The 25,507-nt window shown below is 40.6% G+C and overlaps 1 protein-coding gene and 1 long non-coding RNA gene across 2 annotated transcripts in view; both read right to left on the bottom strand.

The window, feature by feature from the left end:
* LOC106612717 (leucine-rich repeat and fibronectin type III domain-containing protein 1-like protein) overlaps positions 1-25,507 on the bottom strand; it is a 169,297-nt gene that overhangs the window by 15,182 nt on the left and 128,608 nt on the right. The window lies entirely within an intron of this gene.
* Positions 4,068-4,717, bottom strand: LOC145857984 (uncharacterized). The gene is made up of 2 exons (XR_014378687.1): positions 4,659-4,717; positions 4,068-4,536 (listed from the first exon to the last, which is right to left on the bottom strand). It is a non-coding gene; the product is annotated as an uncharacterized LOC145857984 (long non-coding RNA).

Raw genomic sequence — 25,507 nt, 5'->3', positions numbered from 1 at the left:
TCAAAAAGGCTTTACAACGAAAGCAAAACATTAGATTATGTCAGCAGAGTACCCAGCCAGAAATAATCAGACACCCATTTTTCAAGCTAGCATATAATGTCACAAAAACCCAGAAGACAGCAAAATGCAGCACTAACCTTTGATGATCTTCATCAGATGACACACCTAGGACATTATGTTATACAATACATGCATGTTTTGTTCAATCAAGTTCATATTTATATCAAAAACCAGCTTTTTACATTAGCATGTGACGTTCAGAACTAGCATACCCCCCGCAAACTTCCGGGGAATTTACTAACAATTTACTAAATTACTCACGATAAACGTTCACAAAAAACAACAATTATTTTAAGAATTATAGATACAGAACTCCTTTGTGCAATCGAGGTGTCCGATTTTAAAATAGCTTTTCGGTGAAAGCACATTTTGCAATATTCTCAGTAGATAGCCCAGCCATCACGGCTAGCCATTTAGACACCCAGCAAGTTTAGCCCTGACCAAAGTCAGATTTACTATTACAAAAGTTTGATTACCTTTGTTGTCTTCGTCAGAATGCACTCCCAGGACTGCTACTTCAATAACAAATGTTGGTTTGGTCCAAAATAATCCATCGTTATATCCAAATAGTGGCGTTTTGTTCGTGCGTTCCAGACACTATCTGAAATGGTAAATCAGGGTCACGAGCAATGCTACCAGATACTAATTGAGTGTATGTAAACTTCTGACCCACTGGGAATGTGATGAAATAAATAAAAGCTGAAATAAATCATTCTCTCTAGTATTATTCTGACATTTCACATTCTTAAAATAAAGTGTTGATCCTAACTGACCTAAGACAGGAAATTTACAATAGGATTAAATGTCAGGAATTGTGAAAAACTGAGTTTAAATGTATTTAGCTAAGGTGTATGTAAACTTCCAACTTCAACTGTATGTATTAATTTGTGCATGTCCATCACCCATTTAGTTTGATATGTTATTTATTACAATTCGTATGATATGTTTCAAATTTGAAAAACGTGCAATATGTTACGAATTTGCAAATCCTACAATACGTATTCTAGCTTGGTGGATAGGTGGCTAACGCGAGCTAGGCTAGGGGTTAGAGTTAAGTTTAGGAGTTAGGTTAAAGTGTTAGGTTTAGGAGATGGGTTAGCTATAAGGGTTAAGGTTAGGGTTAGGGGAAGGGTTAGCTAACATGCTAAGTAGTTGCAATGTAGCTAAAAACTTGTAAGTAGTTGAAAAGTTGCTAATTAGTTACAATGCTAAAGTTGTCCGTGATGAGATTTGAATTCGCAACATTTGGGTTGCTAGACATTTGCATTATACGCATACCCATCCACCCCGACCAACCACCCTCCGTTGGTTTTTGCCTTAAGTAACCATCTGTCTTATGTAACCATACCAAACATAACATATCACACTAAATGGAGTGTCTCAGAATAATACGAAATGCTCTGAGACCAGGTTGTTCACCGAGACATCCACAAGATCTTTTAATGATCTAAATAATGATGATGATGGTGAAGGGGGTGATTGAATTTACATTATGGTGGTTTGAGCCCTGAATGCTGATTGGCTGATGGCCGTGGTATATCAGACCATGGTATATCAGACCGTATACCACGGGTATGACAAAACATTTATTTTTACTGCTCTAATTACGTTGGTAACCAGTTTATAATAGCAATAAGGCACCTTGGGGGTTTGTGGTATATGGCCAAAATACCATGGCTAAGGGCTGTAACCAGACACTTTGCAATGCGTCTGCCCTTAGCCATGGTATATTGGCAATATACCACACCCCCTCATGCCATATTGCTTAAATATACAACAGGGGTTGTCAACTACAATAGGATTGTTCTCCCGCCGATTTGTTCCTGAGCATGTAGCTAGATGGAGGGCCAGAACATAAATAGCTTATTAGCAAATAGCCTACTAGCTGCCCAATTCATAGGCCTAGACTACACATTTAACACATGTGGTTAGTGAGCTCACCAATTTAATGACAATAACATAATACTTTTGATCTAATTACAGTGGTAATGTCTCTATTATAGGCCTACCTGTACTCTATTAAAATAGTCATTTTATCATATTTCTCCAATTCCAAACCAGTGTGTCTTGTTTGCAACAAAACTGTAAAGAATTGAATCTACAATGTCATTATGAATCTAATCCTACTTTCAGAAGGAGATTTTCAACCCCAGACATGAGGCCGGAATGTAGGCCTGTTTAAGGAGTACATGGTGACAGTATTGGAGGAAGTAACTCTACCAACAAATGTATGGATAACATAATTGCGTCTGTCAAACAGGTAAGTCTATGTAATGACTTTCGTCGGAATGAGAAGGGGACCAAAGCACAGCGTGGTAAGTGTTCATGATTTTTTAAATTTAAACAAAGTAACAAAAACAAAAAGCCAACAGTTCTGTCAGGTAACAGAAAATACTAAACAGAAAATAACTACCCACAAAACACAGGTGGGAAAAGGCTGCCTAAGTATGATTCCCCTGACAACGATAGACAGCTGCCTCTGATTGGGAACCATACTCGGCCAAAACAAAGAAATAGATAACATAGAATGCCCACCCCACATCACACCCTGACCTAACCAAATAGAAAAACGGCTCTCTCAGGTCAGGGCGTGACAGTCTAAGTCTTATTTCTTAGTGCTCCAGCAAAGCCCTCTTGTTTGTTCATTTGTCTACTCAACTTTTAGCGTGGCTGAATCTCAAATAATATTTTTCTAATTTATCAAAGTATATACCATTATCTTGTTTTTATCATATTCCCACTAATATTGTAATTAAGCTTTCACGTGTTTTACACTTTTTATCAAGCTGTTGGTGCTTCCTTCTATTCATGCCAAATCATTTGACTGCTGTAGGTTGAGATTCTTGTTTCCTAAAATGATTCCTTTACAATGTTCTGTAGTGAATAGAGAAGACCATATACCCATCACATCCCACATTATGTTAATGAAGTCTGCATATGTGTGTAACTCAAATATGTTTTGGGGTCTGGATTGGGGAGGTGTGAAACGTATCAACGAGAGAAAGAAGCCAATCAATCTTATCCTATAAGTTCTCTTCAGTTTATGAGCTATCACTCCTCATGCCACGAAGGAGAAAATAATTCCAGCATTAAACTTAGATTAATTGATTGAATAAAACTATATCAATGCATGTGAAATATGACGGTCGTATGACGGAAAAGACAATTCCGACTCATGTTGGTCCCTCAAGAGAAATTCTTAGCACTTTTCACACACCACACACTGTAGGCCTAAGCAAAACATATAGAAAACATAGCAGTAAACAAACAATATGAACGGTCAGACAAATACCCTCCCATCCCACCCCAGGCCTGCTCACATGTGGAGTTGTTCATAATAGTGATAGCCCCTGGCATGAAACTCCTCCCGAAGCGTGCAGTGCATGCCATTTAATTGTCGGATTTCTCCGACACGACGGGAGATCAAAGCAGTGGTGGAGTGAGTGGTCTGGGCTGGAGATCATGTGGCGGGTTTTGCGCTGTATAGTATGTGATGGGGATCCAATCAGTTTAGATGCCGTGAAAAAATGAAATAGTAGGCCTATAGGCTACTCCAGTGACATGTCATAGCTTACACTCTTCTAAAAAATGGTTCCTTATAGAACCAAAAAGGGTTCTATTGCTTGTTTTATATATGGAGCCCCTGAAAGTTCTATATAAAAACCTTTTATAGAGTTATTTGATTAGAACCCTAGAGGTTCTTCTTCACCTAAAATGGTTCCATATAGAACCCTGCATGGTGCCATTTATGAATTGTGGCTACTATTATTAAATATCATTGGACAGGAACAGGCACAACGCTAGCTCACCGTATATCTTTTGGGGTTTTATTAGACAAGTTTAAAAGATTGATGTTTCGGGCTTCAATGGTCTTCTTCAGAATAATCACAAAGGGAATGGACAAGTTCATTAGGCATTGTAATATCAAAATACAATTCAGTAGTAATATTTTGAGCTAAGAATATAATTGAATAAACAATTAAATAAGGGACAAAAGAGAACACTCATAGTTTTTAGAATTTATTGTCATTATATGCAAACATAGTTTGGAAATATGCACTGGTGGACAGGAAGGTATCTCTTTGTTTGAATAACGGCCCATGTCAACTCTGGCTGACTTCTTTGCAATACAATATACTTTGTCCATTAGTTACAGTGAACAACAAAAATGTGTCTTCTGCTCCATTCTCAACCCCTCCCCCTCCACCCTCCAAACACACAGTTGAAACAGCACAGGTTCAAGCTGCATGCAGCGCCCCTGGACAGAAAGCATGTTGTGGGGTTAAGGGCCTTGCTCAAGGGCCCAACAGTAGGGGAATGTTTTGAGGATGTGAACCCAGCAGCCTCCAGTTGTCAGATAAATTCCTCCCATTCTTTTACAGCACCCAGCCCGGGATTCAAACCCGGTCACCTTTCGGCCACAGGTCCAACTCCTGCCACAGGCGCAACTCCTTAGCCGCTGGGCTACCTGCTTGACTGGTTTTAGCAAAGAAGAAAAAAAATAGCAAAAACATAAGTTAATTTTCAGAAATAAGTATGAGCTAATCTTCCTTAATGCTATGCAGACATAATTATTATGATGTAGAATAACAACTTACATGCAGTTGTTGTCAGCAGCTGCAGTCTCTGATAGCTCTGGGTTACTGCCAGACTGAGCAAATAACAGATAGTGTGTTAAAAGTCATGTAATGATTAACTAGGCCAGGGTTTCTCAGACTTGGTCCTGGGCCCCCCTGGGTGCACGTTTTGGGGTTTTGCCCTAGTACTACACAACTGTTTCAAATAATCAAAGCTTGATGATGAGTTGGTTATTTAAATCAGCTGTGTAGTGCACCCAGGGGGAGCCCAGGAGTGAGTTTGGGAAACCCTGAACAAGGTTATTTAATCACCAAGACTTACTGTACAATAATTTATTATAAATAATTGTACATACTTCCTCTGTCAGCAACAGTCTTCTAATGGCTTCATTAAACATAGGCTGAATCCACACTGAAATACTAAAATAATATATAACATTTTACATATTTAATTTATTGTATGAATGGTGACCACAGCCCTTCTGAAAATACATTTAAATAATGTTTTAATTAGATTTTTCCACCCTGCTCCATGTATTCAATGTATTCCATTTCAAATTTGGCTCCCAGTGTGGCTTTACTACCGGGCCATTATGACGCATCCGGCAGTTCCTTCATTGCATGTTCCTAGCCGCAACCTGAATTCAAAATGACTGCCAGGTTGGGAAGACTGAGTTATGAGAATACTTAAACCATCTAAACTGGAACAACCATTTCAGGAACGGTTGCAATAAGTCTAAATAACAGATTGTATTAGTTTAGAAAAAAAGTATGTTATTTATATTTGAGTAGGATAAGATAATTAAGCAATCAATGTACATGCAAAACATAGATATAAAAACAAACTATTCAAAAAATCAACCTGCAATAGAGCATGCTGGGAAATATGATAGATGGGTGTAGTTTTGGTTTAACACTGGGATTATTTTACATCAATGAGTGTTATTTCAACAATTACAGAGTTAATTAATTAACACCTGAATCAACACTATAAATTATACAGTAGGTAACACTGGCCAATTTGTTGAGTACTAATAAGTGAATTATGTTGCAGCATGCATCTACAATAAGTGTCCTTAAAAATGCACACAGCAGCACAGCACGTGTAGTTGTTAATAGGATATGGAATCCGTAATTATTTAGGCTCTTGACATTCTGGTTGGGTCTTATTCTAATTACAAGTATTGTTTTGGGGAAAATAGCTTAACATGAGTCATTTAATGTATTTATCTTAATTTCACCTTTATTTAACCAGGTTGGCCAGTTGAGAATAAGTTCTCATTAACTGCGACCTGGCCAAGATAAAACAAAGCAGAGTGACAAAAACAACAACACAGAGCTACACATGGGATAAACAAACATAGTCAATAACACAATAGAAAAATATATACACAATGTGTGCAAATGGAGTAAGATTAGGGAGGTAAGGCAATAAATAGGCCATAATGGCGAAATAATTACAATTCAGCATTAACACTGGAGTGATAGATGTGCAGATGATGATGAGCAAGTAGAGATACGGTGGTGCAAAAGAGCAAAAATAAATAACAATATGGGGATGAGGTAGTTGGGTGTGCTATTTACAGATGGGCTGTGTACAGGTGCAGTGATCGGTAAGCTGCTCTGACAGCTGATGCTTAACCCCTGGTCGGGCTCCGTCCCGTATGCAGGACGGACATCCAGCGAAAAATCCTATCGCTATTAGCATAACAAAATTTCATATTTTTTATTTTCAAATATAGGACTATGTTATATCGTTTTATTGATACACCTCTCCTGAATCGAACCGTCCGATTTCAAAAAGGCTTTACAGCAAAAGCAAAACATTAGATTATGTTAGAGGAGTATATCGTAAAAGTAGCCACATAGCCATTTTCCGACCAACCACATGCATCACAAATAACCAAAAAACAGCTAAATGCAGCACTAACCTTTGACAATCTTCATCAGATGACACTCCTAGGACATCATGTTACACAATACATGCATTCTTTTGTTCGATAAAGTTCATATTTATATATAAAAACAGCATTTTACATCGGCGCGTGACGTTGACTAACTAATAGGAAATTTACTAAATGACTATTCGAAAACATTTTTAAAATGTAATATTGTCATTCTAAGATTTATAGATGAATATCTCTTGAAAGCACCTGTAATGCCAGATTTAAAAATAACTTTACTGGGTAATCACACTTTGCGATAAAAGGGGATGCGATACTCAGAAAAATAGGCTACCGTTACAGGTCAGCGCCATCTTGGAACAATCGCATATCAAATCTACTCTTGTATACTATTGTCAATAATCCCTTACCTTTGATTATCTTCATCAGAACAAATGTATTTTAGTTCGAAAAAGTTAATCCTTTATGTTCCAATAGCATGTTCTTGTTAGCGCGTTCTGAAGGCTGCTCCAAAAGCTCCGTCGCTCGTGGGACTCCTCTTTCAATAAAATGCATTTTTTATTTTATTTAGGTTCGTTCAAACATGTCAAACGTTGTATAACATAAATCTTTAGGGCCTTTTTCAACCAGAGCTCCAATAAGATTCAAGGGGGACGATTGCATTGTCTTTCTAAATGTTTCGAAAGGGGAGGGTAGCCAGGGGCGCCGGCGTCATAATGGTGATGGCCCTCCTCATGTGACTACTTTCCACAGCCTCTCATTCTGTCAGTTTTCACAGTAGGAGACTCAAACCACTTTGTAAAGACTGGGGACATCTAGTGGAAGCAATAGGAAGTGCTCAATGAACCATTGCTCACGGTGTGATTTATAGGCAAAGTGATGAAGTTGAGTCCGCAATTCAGAATTCCACATCCTGTTACGATCGGTCTCGGGGTTTTGACTGCCATAGGAGTTCTGTTATACTCACAGACACCATTCAAACAGTTTTAGAAACTTTAGGGTGTTTTCTATCCACAAGTATTAATTATATGCATATCCTAGCTTCTGAGTTTGAGTAGCAGGCCGTTTAACCTGTTAGGGCTAGGGGGCAGTATTTACACGGCCGGATAAAAAATGTACCCGATTTAATCTGGTTATTACTACTGCCCAGAAACTAGAATATGCATATAATTATTGGCTTTTTTTCTGGCTGGGTACTCTGCTGACATAATCTAATGTTTTGCTTTCGTTGTAAAGCCTTTTTGAAATCGGACAGTGTGGTTAGATTAACGAGAGTCTTATCTTTAAAATTGTGTAAAAAAGTCATATTTTTGAAAAATTTAAGTAATAGCATTTATAAGGTATTTGAATATCGCGCCACGGGATTACACTGGCTGTTGCGTAGGTGGGACTATTTCGTCCCACCTAGCCCAGAGAGGTTAAAATGGGCACAAATTTTTTTCAAAAATCGCTGTAGCGCCCCCTATCCTAGGCGACCGTCAAGAGGTTAAAGTTAGTGAGGGAGATGTAAGTCTCCAGCTTCAGTGATTTTTGCAATTTGTTCCTGTGGGTCCCGTGTGGCTCAGTTGGTAGAGCATGGTGTTTGCAATGCCAGGGTTGTGGGTTCGATTCCCACGGGGGACCAGTATGGAAAAAAGAAAAACAAATTGTATCAAATGTATGCGTATGAAATGTATGCATTCACTACTGTAAGTAGTCTTACTGGATAAGAGCGTCTACTAAAATGTAAATGTAAAATGTTCTAGTCATTGGAAGGAAAGGCAACCAATGGAGGAGTTGGCTTTGGGGATGACCAGTGAAATATACCTGCTGGAGTGCGTGCTACAGATGGGTGTTTTCATTGTTTCAAGGAATTTCAATGCTTTATTTACAGTATGTTGCTATTTATGAATGACATAAGATGGCATTATTTGTATTTGAAACTGTAGCAGCTCAGTACGTCTGGGCAGAGAAAAGCAAAGATAGACAGGAATCTCATATTGTGCATAGTTCAACAACTTTCAACCCATTCTCTAGCACTGGAACACACATTGACCAGCGCCATCAAAATCTCAGTGAAGCATTATTTTATGAGTGCTTGACAGGGGGAGCAGAGTGGGTAACCTCTTGCAATGTTAGTCATTTAATAAGAGACTAATACCTTCAAGAGTAAATACACAGCATACACTCTGTCATATGGATGTCTTACAATCACTGCATTATGTAAGGATCAAGCTGTACATGACGTCTTTCTCCTGCATTCACTATGTAACGAGGACTGCTAACTGATAAAGATACACATGAACAGGTGGTTAAAAGGGGATGATAGGTTATGAATACAGAGACTCATCACCCGCAGCCATTGTTGTTATTGTTAACAGTGGGATTTCAATTTCAATGAAGATAAGAAAGGAGCGATTGTCAGAAGATGAGGTAGTGGGTGGAAGATGGAGTAGGATAAGATAATTAAGCAATCAATGTACATGCAAAACATAGATATAAAAACAAACTATTCAAAAAATCAACCTGCAATAGAGCATGCTGGGAAATATGATAGATGGGTGTAGTTTTGGTTTAACACTGGGATTATTTTACATCAATGAGTGTTATTTCAACAATTACAGAGTTAATTAATTAACACCTGAATCAACACTATAAATTATACAGTAGGTAACACTGGCCAATTTGTTGAGTACTAATAAGTGAATTATGTTGCAGCATGCATCTACAATAAGTGTCCTTAAAAATGCACACAGCAGCACAGCACGTGTAGTTGTTAATAGGATATGGAATCCGTAATTATTTAGGCTCTTGACATTCTGGTTGGGTCTTATTCTAATTACAAGTATTGTTTTGGGGAAAATAGCTTAACATGAGTCATTTAATGTATTTATCTTAATTTCACCTTTATTTAACCAGGTTGGCCAGTTGAGAATAAGTTCTCATTAACTGCGACCTGGCCAAGATAAAACAAAGCAGAGTGACAAAAACAACAACACAGAGCTACACATGGGATAAACAAACATAGTCAATAACACAATAGAAAAATATATACACAATGTGTGCAAATGGAGTAAGATTAGGGAGGTAAGGCAATAAATAGGCCATAATGGCGAAATAATTACAATTCAGCATTAACACTGGAGTGATAGATGTGCAGATGATGATGAGCAAGTAGAGATACGGTGGTGCAAAAGAGCAAAAATAAATAACAATATGGGGATGAGGTAGTTGGGTGTGCTATTTACAGATGGGCTGTGTACAGGTGCAGTGATCGGTAAGCTGCTCTGACAGCTGATGCTTAACCCCTGGTCGGGCTCCGTCCCGTATGCAGGACGGACATCCAGCGAAAAATCCTATCGCTATTAGCATAACAAAATTTCATATTTTTTATTTTCAAATATAGGACTATGTTATATCGTTTTATTGATACACCTCTCCTGAATCGAACCGTCCGATTTCAAAAAGGCTTTACAGCAAAAGCAAAACATTAGATTATGTTAGAGGAGTATATCGTAAAAGTAGCCACATAGCCATTTTCCGACCAACCACATGCATCACAAATAACCAAAAAACAGCTAAATGCAGCACTAACCTTTGACAATCTTCATCAGATGACACTCCTAGGACATCATGTTACACAATACATGCATTCTTTTGTTCGATAAAGTTCATATTTATATATAAAAACAGCATTTTACATCGGCGCGTGACGTTGACTAACTAATAGGAAATTTACTAAATGACTATTCGAAAACATTTTTAAAATGTAATATTGTCATTCTAAGATTTATAGATGAATATCTCTTGAAAGCACCTGTAATGCCAGATTTAAAAATAACTTTACTGGGTAATCACACTTTGCGATAAAAGGGGATGCGATACTCAGAAAAATAGGCTACCGTTACAGGTCAGCGCCATCTTGGAACAATCGCATATCAAATCTACTCTTGTATACTATTGTCAATAATCCCTTACCTTTGATTATCTTCATCAGAACAAATGTATTTTAGTTCGAAAAAGTTAATCCTTTATGTTCCAATAGCATGTTCTTGTTAGCGCGTTCTGAAGGCTGCTCCAAAAGCTCCGTCGCTCGTGGGACTCCTCTTTCAATAAAATGCATTTTTTATTTTATTTAGGTTCGTTCAAACATGTCAAACGTTGTATAACATAAATCTTTAGGGCCTTTTTCAACCAGAGCTCCAATAAGATTCAAGGGGGACGATTGCATTGTCTTTCTAAATGTTTCGAAAGGGGAGGGTAGCCAGGGGCGCCGGCGTCATAATGGTGATGGCCCTCCTCATGTGACTACTTTCCACAGCCTCTCATTCTGTCAGTTTTCACAGTAGGAGACTCAAACCACTTTGTAAAGACTGGGGACATCTAGTGGAAGCAATAGGAAGTGCTCAATGAACCATTGCTCACGGTGTGATTTATAGGCAAAGTGATGAAGTTGAGTCCGCAATTCAGAATTCCACATCCTGTTACGATCGGTCTCGGGGTTTTGACTGCCATAGGAGTTCTGTTATACTCACAGACACCATTCAAACAGTTTTAGAAACTTTAGGGTGTTTTCTATCCACAAGTATTAATTATATGCATATCCTAGCTTCTGAGTTTGAGTAGCAGGCCGTTTAACCTGTTAGGGCTAGGGGGCAGTATTTACACGGCCGGATAAAAAATGTACCCGATTTAATCTGGTTATTACTACTGCCCAGAAACTAGAATATGCATATAATTATTGGCTTTTTTTCTGGCTGGGTACTCTGCTGACATAATCTAATGTTTTGCTTTCGTTGTAAAGCCTTTTTGAAATCGGACAGTGTGGTTAGATTAACGAGAGTCTTATCTTTAAAATTGTGTAAAAAAGTCATATTTTTGAAAAATTTAAGTAATAGCATTTATAAGGTATTTGAATATCGCGCCACGGGATTACACTGGCTGTTGCGTAGGTGGGACTATTTCGTCCCACCTAGCCCAGAGAGGTTAAAATGGGCACAAATTTTTTTCAAAAATCGCTGTAGCGCCCCCTATCCTAGGCGACCGTCAAGAGGTTAAAGTTAGTGAGGGAGATGTAAGTCTCCAGCTTCAGTGATTTTTGCAATTTGTTCCTGTGGGTCCCGTGTGGCTCAGTTGGTAGAGCATGGTGTTTGCAATGCCAGGGTTGTGGGTTCGATTCCCACGGGGGACCAGTATGGAAAAAAGAAAAACAAATTGTATCAAATGTATGCGTATGAAATGTATGCATTCACTACTGTAAGTAGTCTTACTGGATAAGAGCGTCTACTAAAATGTAAATGTAAAATGTTCTAGTCATTGGAAGGAAAGGCAACCAATGGAGGAGTTGGCTTTGGGGATGACCAGTGAAATATACCTGCTGGAGTGCGTGCTACAGATGGGTGTTTTCATTGTTTCAAGGAATTTCAATGCTTTATTTACAGTATGTTGCTATTTATGAATGACATAAGATGGCATTATTTGTATTTGAAACTGTAGCAGCTCAGTACGTCTGGGCAGAGAAAAGCAAAGATAGACAGGAATCTCATATTGTGCATAGTTCAACAACTTTCAACCCATTCTCTAGCACTGGAACACACATTGACCAGCGCCATCAAAATCTCAGTGAAGCATTATTTTATGAGTGCTTGACAGGGGGAGCAGAGTGGGTAACCTCTTGCAATGTTAGTCATTTAATAAGAGACTAATACCTTCAAGAGTAAATACACAGCATACACTCTGTCATATGGATGTCTTACAATCACTGCATTATGTAAGGATCAAGCTGTACATGACGTCTTTCTCCTGCATTCACTATGTAACGAGGACTGCTAACTGATAAAGATACACATGAACAGGTGGTTAAAAGGGGATGATAGGTTATGAATACAGAGACTCATCACCCGCAGCCATTGTTGTTATTGTTAACAGTGGGATTTCAATTTCAATGAAGATAAGAAAGGAGCGATTGTCAGAAGATGAGGTAGTGGGTGGAAGATGGAGTAGGATAAGATAATTAAGCAATCAATGTACATGCAAAACATAGATATAAAAACAAACTATTCAAAAAATCAACCTGCAATAGAGCATGCTGGGAAATATGATAGATGGGTGTAGTTTTGGTTTAACACTGGGATTATTTTACATCAATGAGTGTTATTTCAACAATTACAGAGTTAATTAATTAACACCTGAATCAACACTATAAATTATACAGTAGGTAACACTGGCCAATTTGTTGAGTACTAATAAGTGAATTATGTTGCAGCATGCATCTACAATAAGTGTCCTTAAAAATGCACACAGCAGCACAGCACGTGTAGTTGTTAATAGGATATGGAATCCGTAATTATTTAGGCTCTTGACATTCTGGTTGGGTCTTATTCTAATTACAAGTATTGTTTTGGGGAAAATAGCTTAACATGAGTCATTTAATGTATTTATCTTAATTTCACCTTTATTTAACCAGGTTGGCCAGTTGAGAATAAGTTCTCATTAACTGCGACCTGGCCAAGATAAAACAAAGCAGAGTGACAAAAACAACAACACAGAGCTACACATGGGATAAACAAACATAGTCAATAACACAATAGAAAAATATATACACAATGTGTGCAAATGGAGTAAGATTAGGGAGGTAAGGCAATAAATAGGCCATAATGGCGAAATAATTACAATTCAGCATTAACACTGGAGTGATAGATGTGCAGATGATGATGAGCAAGTAGAGATACGGTGGTGCAAAAGAGCAAAAATAAATAACAATATGGGGATGAGGTAGTTGGGTGTGCTATTTACAGATGGGCTGTGTACAGGTGCAGTGATCGGTAAGCTGCTCTGACAGCTGATGCTTAACCCCTGGTCGGGCTCCGTCCCGTATGCAGGACGGACATCCAGCGAAAAATCCTATCGCTATTAGCATAACAAAATTTCATATTTTTTATTTTCAAATATAGGACTATGTTATATCGTTTTATTGATACACCTCTCCTGAATCGAACCGTCCGATTTCAAAAAGGCTTTACAGCAAAAGCAAAACATTAGATTATGTTAGAGGAGTATATCGTAAAAGTAGCCACATAGCCATTTTCCGACCAACCACATGCATCACAAATAACCAAAAAACAGCTAAATGCAGCACTAACCTTTGACAATCTTCATCAGATGACACTCCTAGGACATCATGTTACACAATACATGCATTCTTTTGTTCGATAAAGTTCATATTTATATATAAAAACAGCATTTTACATCGGCGCGTGACGTTGACTAACTAATAGGAAATTTACTAAATGACTATTCGAAAACATTTTTAAAATGTAATATTGTCATTCTAAGATTTATAGATGAATATCTCTTGAAAGCACCTGTAATGCCAGATTTAAAAATAACTTTACTGGGTAATCACACTTTGCGATAAAAGGGGATGCGATACTCAGAAAAATAGGCTACCGTTACAGGTCAGCGCCATCTTGGAACAATCGCATATCAAATCTACTCTTGTATACTATTGTCAATAATCCCTTACCTTTGATTATCTTCATCAGAACAAATGTATTTTAGTTCGAAAAAGTTAATCCTTTATGTTCCAATAGCATGTTCTTGTTAGCGCGTTCTGAAGGCTGCTCCAAAAGCTCCGTCGCTCGTGGGACTCCTCTTTCAATAAAATGCATTTTTTATTTTATTTAGGTTCGTTCAAACATGTCAAACGTTGTATAACATAAATCTTTAGGGCCTTTTTCAACCAGAGCTCCAATAAGATTCAAGGGGGACGATTGCATTGTCTTTCTAAATGTTTCGAAAGGGGAGGGTAGCCAGGGGCGCCGGCGTCATAATGGTGATGGCCCTCCTCATGTGACTACTTTCCACAGCCTCTCATTCTGTCAGTTTTCACAGTAGGAGACTCAAACCACTTTGTAAAGACTGGGGACATCTAGTGGAAGCAATAGGAAGTGCTCAATGAACCATTGCTCACGGTGTGATTTATAGGCAAAGTGATGAAGTTGAGTCCGCAATTCAGAATTCCACATCCTGTTACGATCGGTCTCGGGGTTTTGACTGCCATAGGAGTTCTGTTATACTCACAGACACCATTCAAACAGTTTTAGAAACTTTAGGGTGTTTTCTATCCACAAGTATTAATTATATGCATATCCTAGCTTCTGAGTTTGAGTAGCAGGCCGTTTAACCTGTTAGGGCTAGGGGGCAGTATTTACACGGCCGGATAAAAAATGTACCCGATTTAATCTGGTTATTACTACTGCCCAGAAACTAGAATATGCATATAATTATTGGCTTTTTTTCTGGCTGGGTACTCTGCTGACATAATCTAATGTTTTGCTTTCGTTGTAAAGCCTTTTTGAAATCGGACAGTGTGGTTAGATTAACGAGAGTCTTATCTTTAAAATTGTGTAAAAAAGTCATATTTTTGAAAAATTTAAGTAATAGCATTTATAAGGTATTTGAATATCGCGCCACGGGATTACACTGGCTGTTGCGTAGGTGGGACTATTTCGTCCCACCTAGCCCAGAGAGGTTAAAATGGGCACAAATTTTTTTCAAAAATCGCTGTAGCGCCCCCTATCCTAGGCGACCGTCAAGAGGTTAAAGTTAGTGAGGGAGATGTAAGTCTCCAGCTTCAGTGATTTTTGCAATTTGTTCCTGTGGGTCCCGTGTGGCTCAGTTGGTAGAGCATGGTGTTTGCAATGCCAGGGTTGTGGGTTCGATTCCCACGGGGGACCAGTATGGAAAAAAGAAAAACAAATTGTATCAAATGTATGCGTATGAAATGTATGCATTCACTACTGTAAGTAGTCTTACTGGATAAGAGCGTCTACTAAAATGTAAATGTAAAATGTTCTAGTCATTGGAAGGAAAGGCAACCAATGGAGGAGTTGGCTTTGGGGATGACCAGTGAAATATACCTGCTGGAGTGCGTGCTACAGATGGGTGTTTTCATTGTTTCAAGGAATTTCAATGCTTTATTTACAGTATGTTGCTATTTATGAATGACATAAGATGGCATTATTTGTATTTGAAACTGTAGCAGCTCAGTACGTCTGGGCAGAGAAAAGCAAAGATAGACAGGAATCTCATATTGTGCATAGTTCAACAACTTTCAACCCATTCTCTAGCACTGGAACACACATTGACCAGCGCCATCAAAATCTCAGTGAAGCATTATTTTATGAGTGCTTGACAGGGGGAGCAGAGTGGGTAACCTCTTGCAATGTTAGTCATTTAATAAGAGACTAATACCTTCAAGAGTAAATACACAGCATACACTCTGTCATATGGATGTCTTACAATCACTGCATTATGTAAGGATCAAGCTGTACATGACGTCTTTCTCCTGCATTCACTATGTAACGAGGACTGCTAACTGATAAAGATACACATGAACAGGTGGTTAAAAGGGGATGATAGGTTATGAATACAGAGACTCATCACCCGCAGCCATTGTTGTTATTGTTAACAGTGGGATTTCAATTTCAATGAAGATAAGAAAGGAGCGATTGTCAGAAGATGAGGTAGTGGGTGGAAGATGGAGATGGAGTGACACACTACCGACAAGCTCCTGCCGGCATAATGATCAGGAGGTGATAAAAACAGGCAGCACACAGAAACTGCTGGTTAGTGGATATCCTACTCTTAGAACGGGCTTCCTTTTTCATCAACACAATCTCACGGGAGAGGAAGGGATGGTGTGTGTGCGCACAAATGAAAAACAGAGAGAAGGAGAAAGGAACAGTAAGATACAGAGACCGTGAGTGAGTGAGAAAGAGAGAGTGGATAAAGAGACAGAGAGGGAGAGAAAGAGAAAGAGAGGAGGTAGACAGCTGAAAGAGAGTGAGATAAAACAAGTGTGGTGAAAGCTGATTCCTCCACAATCCACTCCACTTCTCAGCACACTATAACTTTTCTGAGGGTGAATTAGCTATCCACAACCCTGCATCCTCCCTCCTCCAGAGAGAAAGGGAGAGATCGCTCATGCCACCCAATCCCCTTCCACCTTCCAGCCCTCCAAAAGCATCCCTCTCCCAATGCCGGATAGAAAAGAGACAAAGCGCTTTCCCTGGGCTCAGTGCGTGGGTACAATCACCCCTGTGATCAGCACTGTAAATATGAGTAAGTAGGGCAGCTGTATTTGATCAACAAGGGCCTGCAGCCTGCGGTGTTCTCTCCCTGTGCTGTCACCGGGGTTTACCGGAACTACCGGAGCAGACGAGTCACTGAGCCTGGCTTAACCAACAAACACTCTCACTGAATGCCTCTGCTTGCCTGCCCGGTTGGCATGCAAAGACGGGCGGGGGTCATGTCCATATACCACCCTCATTGCACACACAAACACCCCCCCTTCCATTACAAGTCAGAGCCTGTGACACAAATCAGCTGTGTTATCTGGACATCATCAGCAGGAGTGTCATTTGCATGCTATCTCCTAATGACAGGGAGAGTGATCAAGAGGATCAAGCTGATTGGTCAATACTACAGTAGAGTTTGGCTGGGGAGGGTCATAAAGGTCCCCTATCTATGACTTAATGACCTGGCTTACTGGGGAAAGCTGTGGAGGGAGGCTGTTTTATTGGTGTGGAGTCACACGGTGACTGATTGCAGCCTGTTGCCTTTAAAAAGGAGATGGGGAGGGTAATGTTCTTGCTGTGGTGGCAGGCCAATGGATTTTTACTGTAACAGGCGTTCTCCAAAGCTCCTATCATTTCTGTGTGGGGTTTTTTGTCCATGGAGATTTGCATTGCGGAGATAAAAGAAAAATACCTATTGTTGATTTTGACATGGTATTTATAGGTGATGCATTGCAGCTGCAACAGTGTTGCCATGTATTTGTTAACCATTACTAAAGGTTTGAGCCACTCTTGCATTGTCATTTCCACACGCTATGCGGCCTGAATGGAAGTCCACCTGGACCAAATGGAATGTCCTAGACATTTTATAATCATCACTTGCCATTGTGCACGACTAACCTGTAATTGCTAAGTGCAAATTGAAAGCGAGAAATTAATGAATGGAGAGCATACCTATCTTTTCGTTAATGGGAAACATTTTATTTTTGTTGTTTTGTTTCTTCCTCATTGCTGTTGGCCATAAATGTAATTGCCCATTTTGATTTGCATAAGCATTCCTTTCATGGGATTGTGCGTGGCGGAGTAATTTTTGTTCCAGTTCATTTTGAGACATTTCCTGTGCGAACATTGTAGCACAGTGGTTGAACTCTCCCAAGGGGGCTCGTTCAGTGGGACAGATGTTACATTACTGAATTCTATGTCCTCTGTTAGCTCACCAGAGACTTCTTAAGAAACCTATTAAGTAAACAGTGGTTATGCTGGAGGTTATAGTGGATGTATTGTGTATGTGGAAAACACTCCAATACATGCCAATACACTGGATAGTGGATAAGCCTGTATCTTTAACCAAATCCTCATATAATCATACACATTTACTATAGTCCCAACATTTTCATTTCATTCACCGTCCACCCACACACATACATACAGTACAATAGGTCTATACCACTTCAGCATAAACACTAAGGCATACATGTACATTATGCATGGTATGAGTCAACCTTGAACTTTGAACTCTTTCATACAAACATGTATTTAATATACAAATAAACAATCATGCCCAAGTTAGTGGAATCTTCTGCAGTTTTGATAATTAGCATCTATTGTAACTTTGGTTATTTATACTTGAATAACTTAAACAAAAATGTATTAATATATATACAGTATATATTTTTCCATACCTGTGTTCATATTGTCATTACGTTTTTAGTAGATAGACTATATGGTTCAAGAGAAAATATCCTAATTACTGGAAAAAGCATCTAATCAACAATGACATTATTTTACATTAATAGTCTTCCAACTATTGACTTTTTTCACAACTGCCACCAGTTTGATGCCAAAAAATTGAAACAAATACCTATTGACGTATTAAAATAAATACAAGTGTGTAAAATAATAAATATACACTGAGTGTACAAAACATTAGTGACATGACAGACTGGCCAGGTGATTCTAGGTTAGTGATGTCACCTGTTAAATCCACTTTAATCAGTGTAGATGAAGGGGAGGAGATATGTTAAAGAAGGATTTTTAAGCCTTGAGACAATTGAAACATGGATTGTGTGTGGGTGTGCCATTCAGATGGTGAATGGGCAAGACCAAATATTTAAGTGCCATTGAACGGGGTATGGTAGTAGGTGCCAGTTGCACAGGTTTATGTGTCAAGAACTGGAACACTGCTGGGTTTTTCAAGCTCAACAATTCCCGTGTGTATCAAGAATGGTCCACCACCCAAAGAACATCCAACGAACTTGATACAACTGTGAAAAGCATTGACACCTTGTAGAGTCCATGCCTCGACGAATTGTTCTGAGGGTAAAGGGGGGCGCAATTCATTTCATGCTGAAACACTCATATTAAACACCAATGGTATTCAACAAGTTGATGGTTTATAATTATGATAATGTTTTACAGCTTTGTCATTCTATTTCATTATTTGTAAGTGTGGCTAGGACACACAGAGGGGACAGAAATAATTGCAGATGCATTTGCTAATCTCAAGTACCCAAAAAGGCCATTAGATGTCATCTTATACAATTCAAAATAAAACTTGAAAGTTACCAAACTTCAAAAGTGTCCAGTAATATACCTTCCCTTTGCAACCCTATGCCCATCACACACACACACACACACACACACACACACACACACACACACACACACACACACACACACACACACACACACACACACACACACACACACACACACACACACACACACACACACACACACACACACACACACACACACACACACACACACAGCATTACAACAATGTTCAGGAAACACAGTGCTCCATTGGGCCTATCGTGTTTGACTTCCAATGCAGTGACGGGGGAATTCACCTCCACATCACCATAAATGAACAAATCAAATCAAATGTATTTATATAGCCCTTCTTACATCAGCTGATATCTCAAAGTGCTGTACAGAAACCCAGCCTAAAACCCCAAACAGCAAGCAATGCAGATTGCTTGCAAACACAGCAGCGAGTTCCTGCCCTGCAACACCTAACCAGGCAGAGCAGACGCTACAGTACAGGACATTCTGCAGCATATCTCACCCACAGCCATAACACATACAATGGGAGGTGCTAGGTGGTGGCGGATTGCAGCCAGGCAACAAGTCTGACAGTACACATGAGAGAGTGCCAACTAGTTGACAGAAATGTCAACGCCGTCTCCTTTTAAGACAATGGCAAGATGGCTGGCGGCAAGATGGCTGGCGCTGATTACCCAAGCAGGAAAATACACCCCACCTCTTCTATCCTCCCCCCCCTACCCCCACCTTTCACTCCCATCACTGGACACCCTCCACTCCCCAATCAGGTTGTCAACTGTTGGCGATGGTTAACAGGATAGCGTTGTTGAGGTGAAGCAGCAACATGGCAATCCACTCCCAGTGCCAAAACAGTTAATGACAGTTAGAGCTCGTAATTAGCCCATGATCCCTCTGTCGTACGCTTTAACACCATTGACCTTTCCCTGAGTAAGCTGTGTACGCCCGCTCCCTCCTCCACCTCAGTCCATCTCCCGCCTCTCTCACTCTCCTCTACCCTGACTGTCAAAGCAACATGATGCATTCAGGGGGCGAACTGCTAGGGCTATGGCACACACTAATGCAAACACAGAGGCAAGCAGGCACACACGTACCAGCATGCACGCACGCACACAATGACTACAGCCAGACAAAGCCACCATGACAGTGACTGCGAGCTGCTCTGTCGCTTGTGACACTAAAGGCTGTCAAAGTTTACACATGTTAACTAGGGATGGGAATTTCCAGGGACCTCACAATATGATATCACGATACTTAGGTACCGATACGATATGTATTGCGATTCTCACGATTCTATATGCACTGAGATTCGTTACTGTGATTTTATTGCAATTCGATGTTCCAAAGATATTGCTTACCATATGTCTACTGCGGAGGGACAAGAGGAAATACGTTTTGATCAGTCATGGAAATAAAAGTGATGAAAACAAATTAAAAAGAAGATGGAGAAACAGCTATGAAGGAAAAATGTTGGTGCAGGTACAGCCAACTAGCTCAAAAATAATATTGCGATATTGTCAAAACAATACGATATATTGTCAAAAGTAATATCCTGATACGTAACTGTATAGATTTTTCCCCCATCACTAATGTTAACGGCTAAGTGTCTCCCACCCATTAGAAACCAAACTCCATGCTCTCTCGAACTAGTCCTCCACTGAACATAGCCTCCTTTTCAAAGATGAGCTGTTCAAAGACGTTGGTCAAAAGAACACTCTGCACTCCGCTTAGCTGTGTAGACCTCCGCTGCAGTGACATAGGTCTTATTGTTGTTGCTGTTGTTGTTGTTGTTGTTGTTGTTGTGATACTGGTGGTAAGGACTGGAGACCTGATGTGCTCATAGAGACGAGGCTCTGCCTCCAGGACAAAGGCAGCCGGGGTTGTAGTCGACACACGCCTGGCATGAAAGAACAGAGTTGCACATCTATCACAACTGGGCTATGACCACTTATGACATATAATGATGGTACGATAATAATGCATTGGTCAAAATAAATCCTCAGATCTTAAACAACTACACAACATTGCATTGAGCTGCATATCACCTCATGCATCATCATTCTGTAGCAGTGTGAGCATATTCTGTACAGGTTGGCAGCCAGTCTTTGCCAGAACACTCACCTATCATCAGTTATGGAAGTGAAGAGGAGGGGGATTGGAATAATACTCTGGGAACGCGGCCATGACAGCTGGGTGAACACCCAGGCTCACTAAAGAAGTGCAAGGGGATCTTTATGACCCCAGAATCAGGACATTGGTTTTGAAGGCACGTCCGTCCCAGCAATGATGTCCGCACAGCACTGTGTCCCTACAAATGCTATGGGACTGGATCTTCCATAGGAATCTCCCATACTGGCCCACTGAGACACATTCCCAAAGGTGTCTCCTATCCAAGCACTAGCCAAATCTCACCTTACTTAGCTATTGTCTTTTGCTGACAGCGAGGTGCTGGGTGTGATGAATGCTACAAGGGTTTAAGTGCTTTTGTTATAGTGTGAGGTTTTTCCCATTTTCTGAGTGCACATCTAAATCCGTGGGGTACAGCCTAGCCTGCCACCGGGGCAGCTGGAAACATCACCTCTTAAGAGGCAACAGTGAGAGTCTCCTGTCAGCATTATTTCCATCACGGTACAGAGGCTTTTGCTCGGCAGTTTGGGCAGTGAACTCACGGACGAGCGCCCCTCAGCCAGGAAGAGGACGGCTACTACATGTTGACATCCTGTACTACCTTCAAAGGCTACTGCTGTGCTGTGGTTGGTATAGATGGGAATACTAATGTGTGGCTAGCCCTGGAGTCAGTCAGAGCGAGAAGCACAGCTCGGAAAGCCACAGCTGAGACGGAAGCGAGGGAGCTGCCATCTCATACCCCCTCTGTCTCCCTCCCTTTCTCCCTCACTCTGCCTTGGCAGACATTACACCTCCCTTTTCACTCCCCTCCTCCTTAATTGAAAAAAGTCTCAGGCGTTTTCTTGTAGGATCACTTCATTTCAGCTCTATGAAGCATCATTTATGCAGAACAACTGGACAAAGTATGACAAGTACATAGCATAATCTGGTAGTAATACTTTACTGTTTTCTTATGAGATTGAGGTTAAGGCACACAGGCCATTAGAGTGGCCAAGTGTTGTTTCTGGATCAGTTTGAGATGTGTGCTCTGGAAGGTTTGGGTTAGAAGCAGGACTGGTTAAGCTGGTCCTGGACCTGCTCCATTGCAGTCTGCTGAGCTCTCCAGTCTCACTGTTAATAGACTGAGGTGACTCAGGGCCCAGTCAATTTGTGTCTGCCTCCCAATTCCCCCACACTGCTCCACGCCAGGGACTGCATTACACCTCCACCCACACACTCAGCAGAACCAACACTCTAGCTTATGAAGACAAACACTAGACTACACACACACACACACACACACACACACACACACACACACACACACACACACACACACACACACACACACACACACACACACACACACACACACACACACACACACACACACACACACACACACACACACACACACACACACCCCCACAGGAATCTCACCTTTCTTTGAATAGGGTTGTGCTTAGACTCAAAGTAAAGCTCAAGAGGCTCATTTAGTTGGAGAAATGTAGGATATTGACCAAACTTCGGCAGCTTTCAGACTATAAGCGTCATTATTTTCCCTGCCTTTCTATGATATTGTGTGGGGAGGATAGGATAGCACCATGATTTGGATACCTCACTGCCGGAATGCCCACTACTGGCCTTCAACGGGTAAACAAGAACAAACACACAGCATTCCAACAGAGGCACCTTCTGCTTTGTGCTCCTAAATGACATGGAATAATGCTCCATACTCACCCATGGTAGTGGGTTGAAATGTACAAATCACAATGCAACAACATGAATGCGACCCACATAGGGAAGTTACGATCATTGAGAAAAATAAACAAACCTCTCCCCTATTGAGATTACCTCATAGCAGGGGTTGATTCCTGTCAAGGTCTCTTTCCTAAAATAGTTTGTATAAAGCATTCAGCGACAAATTGTGTTGTAAAAAGTGCTCTAAAATTCCAATTGTACTGTTTGATGTCTTTAAATCGAACAAAGGATGTGAGTGCCAGCATGACGTGAATATATCAGCCACAAGACAATGCCAGCATGGCTTGAATGTCAGCCACAGGACTGAACGCCAGCATGGCGTGAATATCAGCCACAAGACAATGCCAGCATGGCGTGAATATCAGCCACAAGACAATGCCAGCATGACGTGAATATCAGCCACAAGACAATGCCAGCATGACGTGAATATCAGCCACAGACAATGCCAGCATGGCGTGAATATCAGCCACAAGACAATGCCAGCATGACGTGAATATCAGCCACAGACAATGCCAGCATGGCGTGAATATCAGCCACAGACAATGCCAGCATGGCGTGAATATCAGCCACAAGACAATGCCAGCATGGCGTGAATATCAGCCACAAGACGGAAAGCCAGAATGTTAAAGATTACACCATGTGTACAACTTCAGCCCAGTGAGTTCCATGACTGGTGAACGGATTAAAACATCTCTAAACTGAGGAGCAGAAGATTATCAGCCCACTGATATGTTAGCTGCCATTATCACTCCATAGCTGTAGCTACATGATCAAATTAGTCTCTTTCTCATATCCACAATAAACGAAAGTTAGCAACCGTTGAACATTTGGTGATATTTTGTCATAATAGTGGATTCACTTTCTAATGGTTACACTTTGCAGGAAAATTATTCCTTATTAACTTATCGTACCTAACAGATTTACACTGCAGCATGTTATGCAAAGTGAACCAACTTCATCATAAGAATGTTCAGTGTATCACAGGTTTATTTCCTCACATAATTCCAGCAAGTTAGGCTTCTTCACATGTTAATTATGCATTCATGACCACACACAGCTTCTCCACCCAACTTCCCCATGCAGTCCTCGCAGCATGTATCCAAGGTATACAGTATGTGGCCTTACTGGCAAATGTTTGGTGAGTGCTTCTCTACCGAGCCCCTGGAAGGTACTAGAGAGACTTTTGTCAGCTTTACGCTCCCTTGACTCTAGATCATGGAGATGATAGAAATACGATAGTGATGGAGACACTTGAGATTGGCTAATCTTTTCCTCATACACTAGGACCTCATCTGGGATAAGTGAAGAGTCGATGCCGGAGGGATTTCTCCCTGGCAGGCAAGGTAACGGCAGGGATCTCCCTCCCGCATTATCCGCCAGAAGTGGCCCTCCACATTTGCCGTAGATTCTCAGAGAATGAATTCTATTTATCATCCGCCACCTAGGGAGAAGCTTGGCAGCTATAGAGCACAGAACGGCTTGCAGGTGGGAAAATTCCCCAGTAATACAGTTGCTACTGTGTGTACAGTACAGTGAGCTAGATCCAAAGGATGTGTGGAAGTGTTAGCGGTAGTGGAAATTTCCGCTGGGCGTGTTTCTATGAGACATGACAGCTTGTAGGTAGGGGAACATATGCATGCGGAACAAACAACAGCATGACGCGGAGGCTTTGACCTTGGCGAGGCAGGCTGGCGCTGCTGCAGGAGGCCCACGTTGCTGACAGGTGCCACAAAGCCAGGTACGATGCCTTGTTTTGTTTTCCCGCACTCGTGCACGAGTTCAGAACACGTGTCCCAATCAGGTGTGATACACTACATGGGCTCCATTCCAACACTGGATTCCATATTAAGATCATCCCGAGACAGTCTGTCTTTGATTGATGGGAAAATAGAGGAAAAATAGAAAAGAGTGGGACCTTAATAGGACATTTGATGTGCAAAGGCTCATCCCTGAATTTGAACTTGATGTAGAGTACAACTCAAAGTTTGGACACACCTACTCATTCCAGGGTTTTTCTATATTTTTACAATTTTTAACAACACTTGTTAGCTGCTTTTCCTTCACACACAATTTATTCCAAACCATCTCAATTGAGTTGAGGTCGGATGATTGTGGAGGCCAGGTCATCTGATGCAGCACTCCATCACGCACCTTCTAGGTCAAATAGCCGTTACACAGCCTGGAGATGTGTTTTGGGTCATTGTCCTGTTGAAAAACAAATGATAGTCCCACTAAGCACAAACCAGATGGGATGGTGTATCACTGCAGTGTGCTGTGGTAGCCATGCTGGTTAAGTGTGCCTTGAATTCTAAATAAATCACTGACAGTGTCACCAGCAAAGCACCCCCACACCATCACACCTCCTCCTCCATGCTTCATGGTGGGAACCACACATGCAGAGATCATCCGTTCACGGTTGGAAACAAAAATCTCACATTTGGACTCATCAGACCGAAGGACAGATTTCCACTGGTCT

Source organism: Salmo salar, chromosome 09, assembly GCF_965601325.2.
Source record: "Salmo salar chromosome 09, fSalSal1, whole genome shotgun sequence".
Lineage (NCBI taxonomy): Eukaryota > Metazoa > Chordata > Actinopteri > Salmoniformes > Salmonidae > Salmo > Salmo salar.
This window is presented reverse-complemented; position numbering and strand designations above follow the sequence as displayed.